Raw genomic sequence first — 10,295 nt, 5'->3', positions numbered from 1 at the left:
TGCTCAAGAAATGGTAACCATGGCGATCTCCAAGAAGTGATGCTTACTTATTTGTCACTTGCTACCCTACCTTGCTGTACCCTGAGCTGCTTCCTTTACCCACTTCCTCCTCAGTATCAGCAACCAACATGTAGGGGTTTCATTGCACAGACCCTGGAGCCAGTCTTCCTGGGTTCAAATCCTGGCTCCTCCACTTACCAAGTGAGCAAGAGGTAAGGTGTAGGAAGTGCCCGCCATGTTATGAGTGCTCACATGCTACTACGTGTCTATCCAAGTATTTACCACCATCATACTTCTTGTTATTATCATTAATATTATCTAAAAGTCCTGTGAGTCAGCAAAATACTATTAAACACCTACTATGTGCCAAACACTAGGTGGAGCGCTGGGGCCCAAGACATGAAGAAAACAGGATCCCTGCCCCCAAGGAGCACTGGATCAGATGGAGACGCAGAGTCAGAGGACAATGAATACAGAGCAAACTGATCAGCACTGGGACAGTGGGAGGGACAGAAGAGCATTGACATCACATCCAGTGAAAGGCCAAAGCGTCCAGACCCTTCCCTGTGGACCCCCAGACACAGCTTTCTCTGAACACCCTGCTATCCCCTCTGTCCATACTTCTCACTTGGCTCCAAAGCTCCCACTTCCTGCCCTACAGCATGGCTAAAGCTCTTGATGAGTCTTTATGCTTCTCCTTGGCAACTCAGCTGTAAGCCTTTCAAGGCCAGGGCAGTATCTTAAGTTTCTTTTCTATGCCATGAAGTAGCCAACACACAACACTGCCACGGTTTTATGGATGCTGGCAGGAGACATGAGACTCCTGGGTCAGAGACATGGGATTTTATTACTCCTAGCAATAGTAGTAACCAGGGTATCACCATTTGTGTCAGTAGCCCAAACCCCAGTTCCCACAGGGCAACACAAAGAGGACCAGGTGTTGTGGTCTGGACTACAGGAGAGGAATCTCAAATTTAGAGAAACTGAATTATTTATAATTGGAGTAAGCAAACCTGCCCTTTCCTCTTGAGGGAGTCAGTGTCTTTTTTTTTTATTTTTTAATGTTTATTTTTGAGGGAGGAGGGTCAGAGACAGAGGGAGACATAGAATCGGAAGCAGGTTCCAGGCTCTGAGCTGTCAGCACAGAGCCCGACATGGGGCTCAAACCCATGAACCATGAGATCATGACCTTTGCCAAAGTCAGAAGCTCAACTGACTGAGCCACCCAGGCACCCTGGGAGTCAGTATCTTTATTATACAGGACAGTAGGCATGCCTGCCTTTTGCTCTGAAGGGAGATACTATTTCCATTTTTCAAAACTGTTATACAAACATCTTGAAAAGAGAGTCTGGAAAAAAGGCAATCAGTGCCTCTTCTGGCAAGACTTGCAGAAATGAATAAGATAGGTGGTCTCCCAACAAATATAGATGGATGGATGGATGGATGGATTGGAGGATGGATGGATGGATGGATGGATCAGTGGATGGATGGATGGATGGATGGATGGATGGATGGATGAATGGATGGATGGGTAGATGGATGGGTGGATGGATTGGTGGATGGATGGATGGATGGATGGATGGATGGATGGATGAATGGATGGATGGGTAGATAGATGGGTAGATGGATTGGTGGATGGATGGATGGATAGATGGATGGATGGACAGTTGGATGGATAGATGGATGGATGGATGGATGGATGGATGAGGTTGGGTGGGTGGGTAAGTGGGTGGATAGATGGGCATGAGGATTAAAAATTGTGATGCTTTTTAAGCTTTATTCCTAGCAGGCATAAGCACTTCAGGGCTTCCTTGGAGGAGGATACGGTAGTCAGGGATCTTGCCTCCTCCCCAGTGATTTCTCAGGAATTCCTCCTTCACTTATTTTATATATTGGCTTCTGCCTACAATTCCATTTGGAAATTTAAAATATATGTATTATCACAGCTAAAACAAGTTTGGAAATCATTGGTGTAGAAAAGTAATTCTCAAACTTAAAAATGTGTCAGGATCACTGCAGGTTTGTTGAGACTCAGATTGCCAGACCCCACCCCCAGAGCTGCCGATTGAGGACCACTTTTGCAGAGAAACTGTCCTGATTCTTCCATGCAAGAGAATTCAGTTTTTGAGTGCCTGGGATGTACTAGCAAACTGCGAGGCATATTGAAGTCCATACAAATGGATTCAGGCATGGCTCATACTTCTCAGAGATCTTCTAATCTTGAAACAGAGACAAGAACCCCCTACATATTAATAATAACAATAACAATAATAATAATAATAGGAGAAGGAGCTCTCACTGTCTGAGCATGTTCTATGTGCCAAAGACCATGCAAAGGGCTTCACATGCATTATCTCAGTTAATCAGCACAATTCTGGGAGGTAGGGACTGTCATCACCCCCATTTTGACAGATGAGAAAGCTGAGGTACGGAAAGGGTAATTAACTTGCCTAAGGTCACAGAGCTAGGAAGTGGCAAATCCCAGGACTAACTCCAAAGCTTTTAAATCACACCATATCCTTGCACACTCCCCTCTTCCACACAATTAGAGTATAAGACAGTTTGCCTGAGTGTCAGATTAAATCAATCAAATGCCAAAATATATGAAGCTAATGGAGCTCTAGGCTGTCAGGCTGAGAGGAAGAAAGTGGGTTCTCTCATTAAGGCTTTAAAAGACAGGGTAAGGCCAGCAGAATCGCTTTCTGGGGTTCAGGGCAGTGTAGACCGCAAACCATGGCAGGCTAGCAGGCTGGACTGTGAACTTGTCTGACTTCCTCATTGTACAAAGTCCTTCAGGAGCCAGGAATCCTGCCTAGGGGTTTTGGTTGCCCCAGCCCCTGGCACAGTGCCTGGTACGTAGCCCACCAAAAAAGAGGAGACAGCGGATGATTAAATGGACACTAGAAGACGCCATGAGAGTTCCCACACCAGTCGTTCTCAAGTTTGTTTTTCGAATGAAACCTGGTCTCTCAGATTCACAAAGAACAGACCAGCTCAGAATGGAGGGGGAGATAACGGGGTTCAGGGTACCCTTCCCCGCCCTTCTTCCTCCACCTACACAAGACACTGCTGCAGGACCCAAGGGAGTCCTAGAACAGAGAAGAAAGCTATGCTCCAGTCCTACCCCCTTAATTTTATAGATGGGAAAACTGAGACCCAGAGAGGGGAGGGGCCTTGCCCAAGTGTCGCACTGTGAATGGAGGACAGAGTCAGATGAGAAGTCAAACACGTTGGCCCCAGGTTGGTAGTTTCCAGAACACTGAGCTGGCATTTCCATCTGCTCCTGTCTCTACCACCTCCCCATTACCCTCCCCCAGGGATTGGTCTCAGAAGTTTCCTAACTCTTAGAAATAAGTCCAAGTGTGTCATCTTTTCTATGCATGTCTCTGGTATGGGGGAGGGGGGGAGGAACAGAATTGCTAGATGGCTGCTCTGATGGGGGGAGGGAGCCGGCATTGCTGCTGAGAAGCTGTGTCACTGAACTCCAAGTATTTGCAAGTGGAGGTTGAGGATCCAGCCCAGGTCACTGGGGTGGCCTCGCTGGCATGGAATGGCCAACCTGGGACCAGAAGACTGCCTGCCTCAGTTTCCCCTGAGGAGTTGGCTAAAAATTTAGCCTCTTGAATCCTCTTCTCCCCCCTCCAAGACCTACAGATCCGATATCTATGGAGGCGCGGTCCAGGAACTGGTGGTCTTCTCAGGTAATTCTCATGCACCTGGCAGTTTAAGGACCACTGCTTTATGTTCCTTTTTTTTTTTTTAAAGTTTGTTTCTTTATTTTGAGAGAGAGAGCATGCAAGCAGGGGAGGGGCAGAGAGAGAGGGAGAGAGGGAAGTCCATACAGGTCCCATGCTGTCAGCATGGAGCCCGATGTGGGGCTTGAACTCACAAACCGTGAGATCATGACTTGAGCCGACACGTAGAGTCGCATGCTTCATTGACTGAGTCACCCGGATGCCCCTGGGACCACTGCTTTATGTTCTGATTAAGACCTGCCTTGCACTCAAACATCGACACCGCCAGGTGCTGAAATCCATTCCCTTGGTCAGAATTCTTACACCGATGGCTGACTTTGAATGTGAATGCCTTTAGGTGGACCCTGCACTCCAGTTAGCCACAGGTCCTACCGCTCCCTGATGTCTCAGGGCCAGCCCACCTCATCTGTTCCCTGGAGGCACTGGCTTCCCCAGGTCTTTGCCTTCAAAATGCAAATACTTTGATTCCCATTCACACCCCCGTGTGACAGGCTATCAAACACTCCAGGGTTTGGAGGAGCACCTCGGGTTGAGACGGGGGAGTACAGGAGGGGGTCCTGTATTGGGGGTGCAGGGGAGAACAAAAGGACTAAATAAGGCTCCTTTTGAGTTTTCAGTTCATTCTCTGGGGTGCTCAAGACGCCCACACTCTAATGCCCCCACCTTCACATCCTTTTTGGTGTCTCCACTATGGACCGACACTGCAAGACTGAATGGCAGCCAGGTCAGCCATTCAGGTCAGCTCAGCGTAAAGGGGGCCCAGGCCCGGAGGTCCCCAAATCTGAGTGAACAGAAGCAGAACGTACCTGAAGAGTCTCAGGAAAACAGGAAGGCTATAGTGAAGGTTTAGCGCCATCTGTCGGTCATCCGGGGGACTGCCTCTGCCGAAACGGCTGCGTAGAGCAAAGGGCAGCTGCAAACTTGCCGGGGCGGGGTTTCCCGGGCAAGAAGTTGCCTCCATTTTGCCGATTAAAGCACCTGAAAGACCATTGGTTCATTTTCTCCTGATCTTTCCAAGGTTTTAGACTCTTTTAAAAAAGCTACTCAATACTGAAAACCCTCTACCCCAGAAAAGCGCACTTGGGCTTGATTTTGTGTATACTTCCAGGAACGATCTTCTGGTTCAGATCACTCTTCTGAGACTGAGAGATTCCAAGGGGTTTGTCCGAGCGCCCACAGCCCATTAGTGACAGAACCAGGTCTGGAGGCCAGATGTTCCAGCTTCAAATCTAGTGTTTCCTAGGCCCAGGCAGCCTCTTTAAGCCTTAAAGGGCTCCTCCCTCTTTCTTCTCTGCAGGAGTCCTATGAATGAATGTCTACCAGGGGTGTTTGACCAGTCAGTAGCCGTCCTGGGGACTGTGGCACCCCCACCCCTCGCAGGAGTTCTAGGCACTCAAACAACCTCTTTCCCTGCTCCCTGGCCCTGCTGGCCTGCCCTCCCACAGATGCCCTAGTGCCACTAAGGTGACCCACCCCTCTTAGGGGCACCAGAACCAGCATCTCGAGCTGGGAGCCAGGACAAGGATCTTCTAGGCCACTAACAGGCTGTTGTTCTTGGATCAATCACCAAACCTCCCTGGACTTTGGCCTCCCCCTGTGTAAAATGCCACGGCTGGGGACAGCCATCTCTAGGGCCCTTCCACGGGCTGCCCCTCCCACTCTGTGCAAGACTGACCCACAGGCATGATCCTTCATAAGCATATCTAAGTGACTTCCCAAGCCAGGCACCCAGGGACAGGGTCTAATTCTCTTCCGGAATTAGAGGACCTGCGTGGGTGGGCGGGGGGGGAGGACAACTTAAGGGAAGGGGCATCTGTGTGCAGTGGGAGCAGAGAGAGGACACAGAGGAGGCGCCCCCGGGTCTTTCAATAGTCCCTGTGGGCCTCCACCTCAGGACAGAGAGGCCAACCAAGGGGCATTGCTGGCGAATGGAGGGGTGGTGGGGGACAGGGAGTGGCTGGGAGGGGCACAGCCTTTGGTATACAGTTGGTGGCTAATTAGGGAGCTATTGCCATTTCATGGCAGGACCCCAGGAAGCTCTTCAGTCATTGATTCAACAAACATCAATTTGGTTTCTGTTTGGAGCAGAAGCTTTCCAACTTGAGCGTGGACCGGCCTCCCCTGGAGAACCTGCATGAAACACAGCTCGCTGGGCCCCCACCTCGGTGTCTGCTTCAGCAGGTGTGGGGCAGGGCCCAGGAACTGGTAATTAAGTTCTAAGGGGATGCTGAGGCCTCTGGCCCAGGGAACATGCTTTGAGAAGCACTGACTTTGAGTGACAGATGAGACAGACCCTTGCTACCCTTGTGGGGCTCTTAGCAGCCCAGCAGGAACCCAGCAAATATCCTAAAGTGGGTTTCCTCAAGAAAAGGCAAGCGCAGGGCATTAGGGGAGCCCAGAGCAGGAGCCTTCCCGGAAGAGGGGGTGTTTATGCTGAATCCCGAAGGCTAAGTAGAAGTGGCTCAGCAAAGAAGCAGAAGGGGGAAGTTTTTGTTAAACACTTACTTAGAATGTGCCAGAACCCCTCTCATATTCCTCATCTAGTCTTCCCAGTCAATGGGAGGGAGGCAGGATTGACCCCACTTTACAGATGAGGAGGCCGAGGCTCAGAGAAGCAGAGGACTGGCCCAAGATCACGCAGCGAGAAAGCAGTCCCAGTCGGCCTGTGCATAGGACACCTCCCCAGCTGCTGCACCCCCGCCCCGTGCTGCTTCCCACCCCCCTCCCCTCCCCCGGGGGGGCTGCCACCCACATGCAGCTGCTGCCCGGCCTGCCGCTGACCAGCCGCGCTCTGCCGCTCTCCCCACCCCCACCCAAGCCCTTCAAGTGTTTTCGCTGCTGGGTGAATTCAACAGATGCCTTTCGATCGCGGCCTATTAAATTAGCCCCTCTCTGCAGCCAAAAGAAGATAATTATGTTTTCATTAGCCCTGGATAATGTATTACCCCCTCAGTGGCAGCCACATCAGCCAACCTCCTCCTTCCCCCTCCTCCCCTTGGTCCCGCTGGAGCACTGTGCTCCCCTGGGCTCACCTCTAAGCTGCTGGGTGGGGACTGGTTCGGGCCCAGGGTGGCAGAGAGGGGGGACAGGGGGCAGCCTCCTTTCGGCCGGCAGAGGCCTTTTACACACCCACCATCCACACGGGGATTGAGGGTGTGGGCCCCAGAGAAGCTCCAAGAATAATTGTTCTCATGGTGACCATTTATGGAGAGCTTGCTCTGAGCTGACCCCTGGGTGTGTCATAGCTGCTTGACTCCTACAGCAGTTGGGGAGAAGGGTGGCTTTACCGACATCCCCCACCCCCCGCCCCGTTTTAAACACCACGGGGGTCCTGTTGGAATCAGCTTAGAGTGAATGCCCAAGCAGCCTCGGAGAGGAAGAGACATCAGGGGGCACCACGCATGAGCAGCTTTCGGGGACCGCCGCTCCACATAGTTCCGGGACGGCCACATGGCTGTGAGTCTCTGGTCCCAGCGCCCGTTGTTGAAGCCCTCCGGGGTCCATGCCCAGCACAAGCGAGGGGGAGACCCCCCATGCCAGACACTCCCCCGCCATCCCGAAAGAAGGTCTCTGACTTAGTCACTCTCTTTCTCCACGAGGTGGCGGGGGCAGGGGGGGCAGGCAGGGAGGGCCCCACTTCGGGACCAGCAGGACCTGAGTTCTCATAGTTGCTTTTCCACCAATGAACTGGGTGACCTGGAGCAAGCCTCTGTGCCTCTCGGAACCTCTGCTTCTCCCCCCCCCTCCCCAAATGTACGATGGGACTAAGGAAAGGAATCATCTCTTAATTTTTATGATGAGTCCATGAGATCTACCTATAAAATGCTTGGTTCACGCTGACAGCCATTATTCTTTCTACTCTGAGGACTATATTGTCCGAATCCCCTAAGCCGATGGCAATAAACACAGTAAAGGAAGGGGAGTCTCTGCCTAAACTCCGCCCCTCTCTCTCTCTCTCTCTCTCTCATCTCTCTCTCCTTCTCTTTTCTCTTTCTTTCTCTTTTGCTCTCATACCCACACGCAGGACCCCTCAGGATGACAAGCTCCTACCCTGGGCTCCAAGGCCCCGTCTCCCCACACCTCTGTCTGGAGAGCCACATTCGGGGGACTTTGCTGTCAATTGCACCAGGACGCCTGGCGGGGAGGACAGACCTGAAGGAGCAGGGTTTCTGTCTCCCTCTCCCCAAACCCAGGCCACCTCTGCCTTTTGCAGACATAGCTCAGCCTGGGCCCTGACCCCACCATCTCGTGGCTGCCCCTTCCCCACCAGCCACCCCTCTCCCCAGATCGGGGCAACTGGTTCTCCAGGAGAGGAGGTGCCCCGCCTTAGGCCTATTCTGGGCCCAACCCCGCACACAGGCGAGGTAGCTGCTTTGAGCAGGTGAACGGCCAGCCCAGCGGAAAAGTGGCTTCCCTTCCCCTGGCTTCCTGATTTTCCCCAGTTGCCATGGTAATTGAGGGGAGCAGCATTCTGAGTCTGACACCACTGAGAGCCTGTGCTCAACTTTGAAATGGTTCAGGCCGGGGAAGCTGGAAGGACTCAGCTGCGGCCCCACGTCCCCGGGGTGCCCCATCCAATGTTTATGTCACTATTACTCTCGGCATTGTTACTATCTTTTCTGGCTACTGTTTACTGAGCATTTACTATATGCCAGGCATTTTTGCCAAGAGCTTCAACAGCATCATCTCATCGTACACATGTTCCCGACGACCTCAGGCCCATTTCACCACTGGGGAAACCGAGGCTCTGGAACTTGGCCCACGTGGCACAGTCAGGAAGTGGCAGCAGAGCCCTGGGGCCCAGAGGGAATTTCTGGCATCTTCTTTCCAGGACGAAGCAAACAGCTCCGTGTACCCGCCAGCTTACTCCTTATTCCTTCTTCCCCTCCTCACCCCCCCCCCCCCCATACCTCTCTTTCTGGCCCCAAAGTCACACCCCCCTCTCCGGAGCGTCATATGCAAGAGGATCTGAAAAGCATTTCTTAGTGACAAGGGGTGGGGGGGGGGGGAGTTCTTCTTTGCCTCATCTCTGCAGAACTCAGAACCTGAAGAGGCTTGTTTCTCTCAGCAAGGCTGGTGGGGGAAGTCAGATCAAGCCACCTGGAGCCAGGTGGTGTGTGTGTGTGTGTGTGTGTGTGTGTGTGTGTGTGTGTGTGTGTGTGAAGTCTCCTCTCTTTCCTTGATTTGCTGTTTCCCCAAGAGTGTGTGAGCAGCAGTAACAGTGAAATGCAAAATCCTTTGCAATCTGCCCAGGAAAAGACAGCTTTTGAGACGGGTTTATATGGTTACCCATATGTTAGAGCCCCTAAGAAAGGGAGGAAAGCTTGGATCTCCATCTTCTCCTCCCACAGCCCAGCCCCGGCCCTCTCCCCACCTGCAGGCCCACTGGGCCACAGGTGAGCCAGGCCCCTCCCCAGCTGCCAGGCCTAAGTGCTGCTCCGGAGAAGACCAGAACAAGGCAACGTTTCCAGAACTGGCTGCTTCTGTCCCAGTCTGCCCACCCAAGAGCCAGGGCCGGAACCCAAGCTGCGACCTCCTGCGGGCTCCTGGGGGCTTCCGGCCACGCCCCGCGTGGGGGAACCGCGGGGCCCACTGTCCCGTTAAGGAATCCTATCCAACACTGATGCAGAGACCGAAAGAACCATCCCCGCCTCCCATGGGGCCTTGTCTACCCCCGAGAGCTGCCCTGTGGCCACTGCATTCAGCCCCCTCCAGGCTCCCAGAAATCGTCGTGGTGTGTGTGTGTGTGTGTGTGTGTGTGTGTGTGTGTGTGTGTTTCCTGATAGGGGGAAAAAATGGAAATTAGGTTATATAAAAGATGTATGCTTTGGAGCCCAGAGCGGCTCTTTTAATGAGGGTTGCGACGTCTCCCGCCCCACACCCATAAACCAGCCGGGTTGGACGTCACCGCTAATTCGTTTCAGCGATGATAGGATAAAGGAGGGACATTAAGAAATAAATTCCCCCTCACGACCCTCGCTGAGCTCACGGCTCAGTCCCTACATATTTATGCCGCGTTTCCAGCCGCTGGGCGAGGAGCCACTTAGCGCGGCGGCTCCTCCGAGGGGCGGCCAGGCGGCGAGCGGCAGCCGGGCGGCCGGGGTGAGCCAGGGGCGCACGCGGGGAAGCCCGCAGCCTCCGTCCCGAACTTGGGTTCGCTGGGGCGGAGGGAGGGGAGGGGACTCGGGAGGGGTGGGGGCTCGGCGAGAGGGGGCGGGGAGGGATCAGAGAGGCACAAAGCGGAGGGGAAGGGGGAGGGACGCGCGCGGCTCCCATCGGGAGGTGAGTGGGTGCCACTGGCGCCCTCCAGCCGCGCGGGGCGGCGGACCGGGAGGATTCGGAACCGCGAGCGCGGCGGCCGCGGGCGCCCGGGAGGAGGAGGTGGAGAAGGAGGAGGAGGAAGAGGAGGAGGAGAAGGGCAGGCAAGCGGACCCGCGGCCGGGCGGGCGGGCGGGCGGGCGCGCAGCGCGAAGAGGCAGCCTCGGCGCTGCCCGGCTCGGCGGCAGGTGAGTTCTCGGCCCAGCCGTCCCGCGTCCCCTC

At 53.8% G+C, this 10,295-nt stretch overlaps 1 protein-coding gene across 1 annotated transcript in view; it reads left to right on the top strand.

Moving 5' to 3' along the window:
- The first annotated feature begins 7,020 nt into the window (after positions 1-7,020).
- NOS1 (nitric oxide synthase 1) overlaps positions 7,021-10,295 on the top strand; it is a 114,093-nt gene continuing 110,818 nt past the window's right edge. Inside the window, exon 1 of the mRNA XM_042910389.1 lies at positions 7,021-7,211. The gene's annotated coding sequence lies outside the window, so the exon portion shown is untranslated. The remainder of the gene's footprint in view (positions 7,212-10,295) is intronic.

Source organism: Panthera leo, chromosome D3, assembly GCF_018350215.1.
Source record: "Panthera leo isolate Ple1 chromosome D3, P.leo_Ple1_pat1.1, whole genome shotgun sequence".
Classification (NCBI taxonomy): Eukaryota; Metazoa; Chordata; class Mammalia; order Carnivora; family Felidae; genus Panthera; species Panthera leo.
This window is presented reverse-complemented; position numbering and strand designations above follow the sequence as displayed.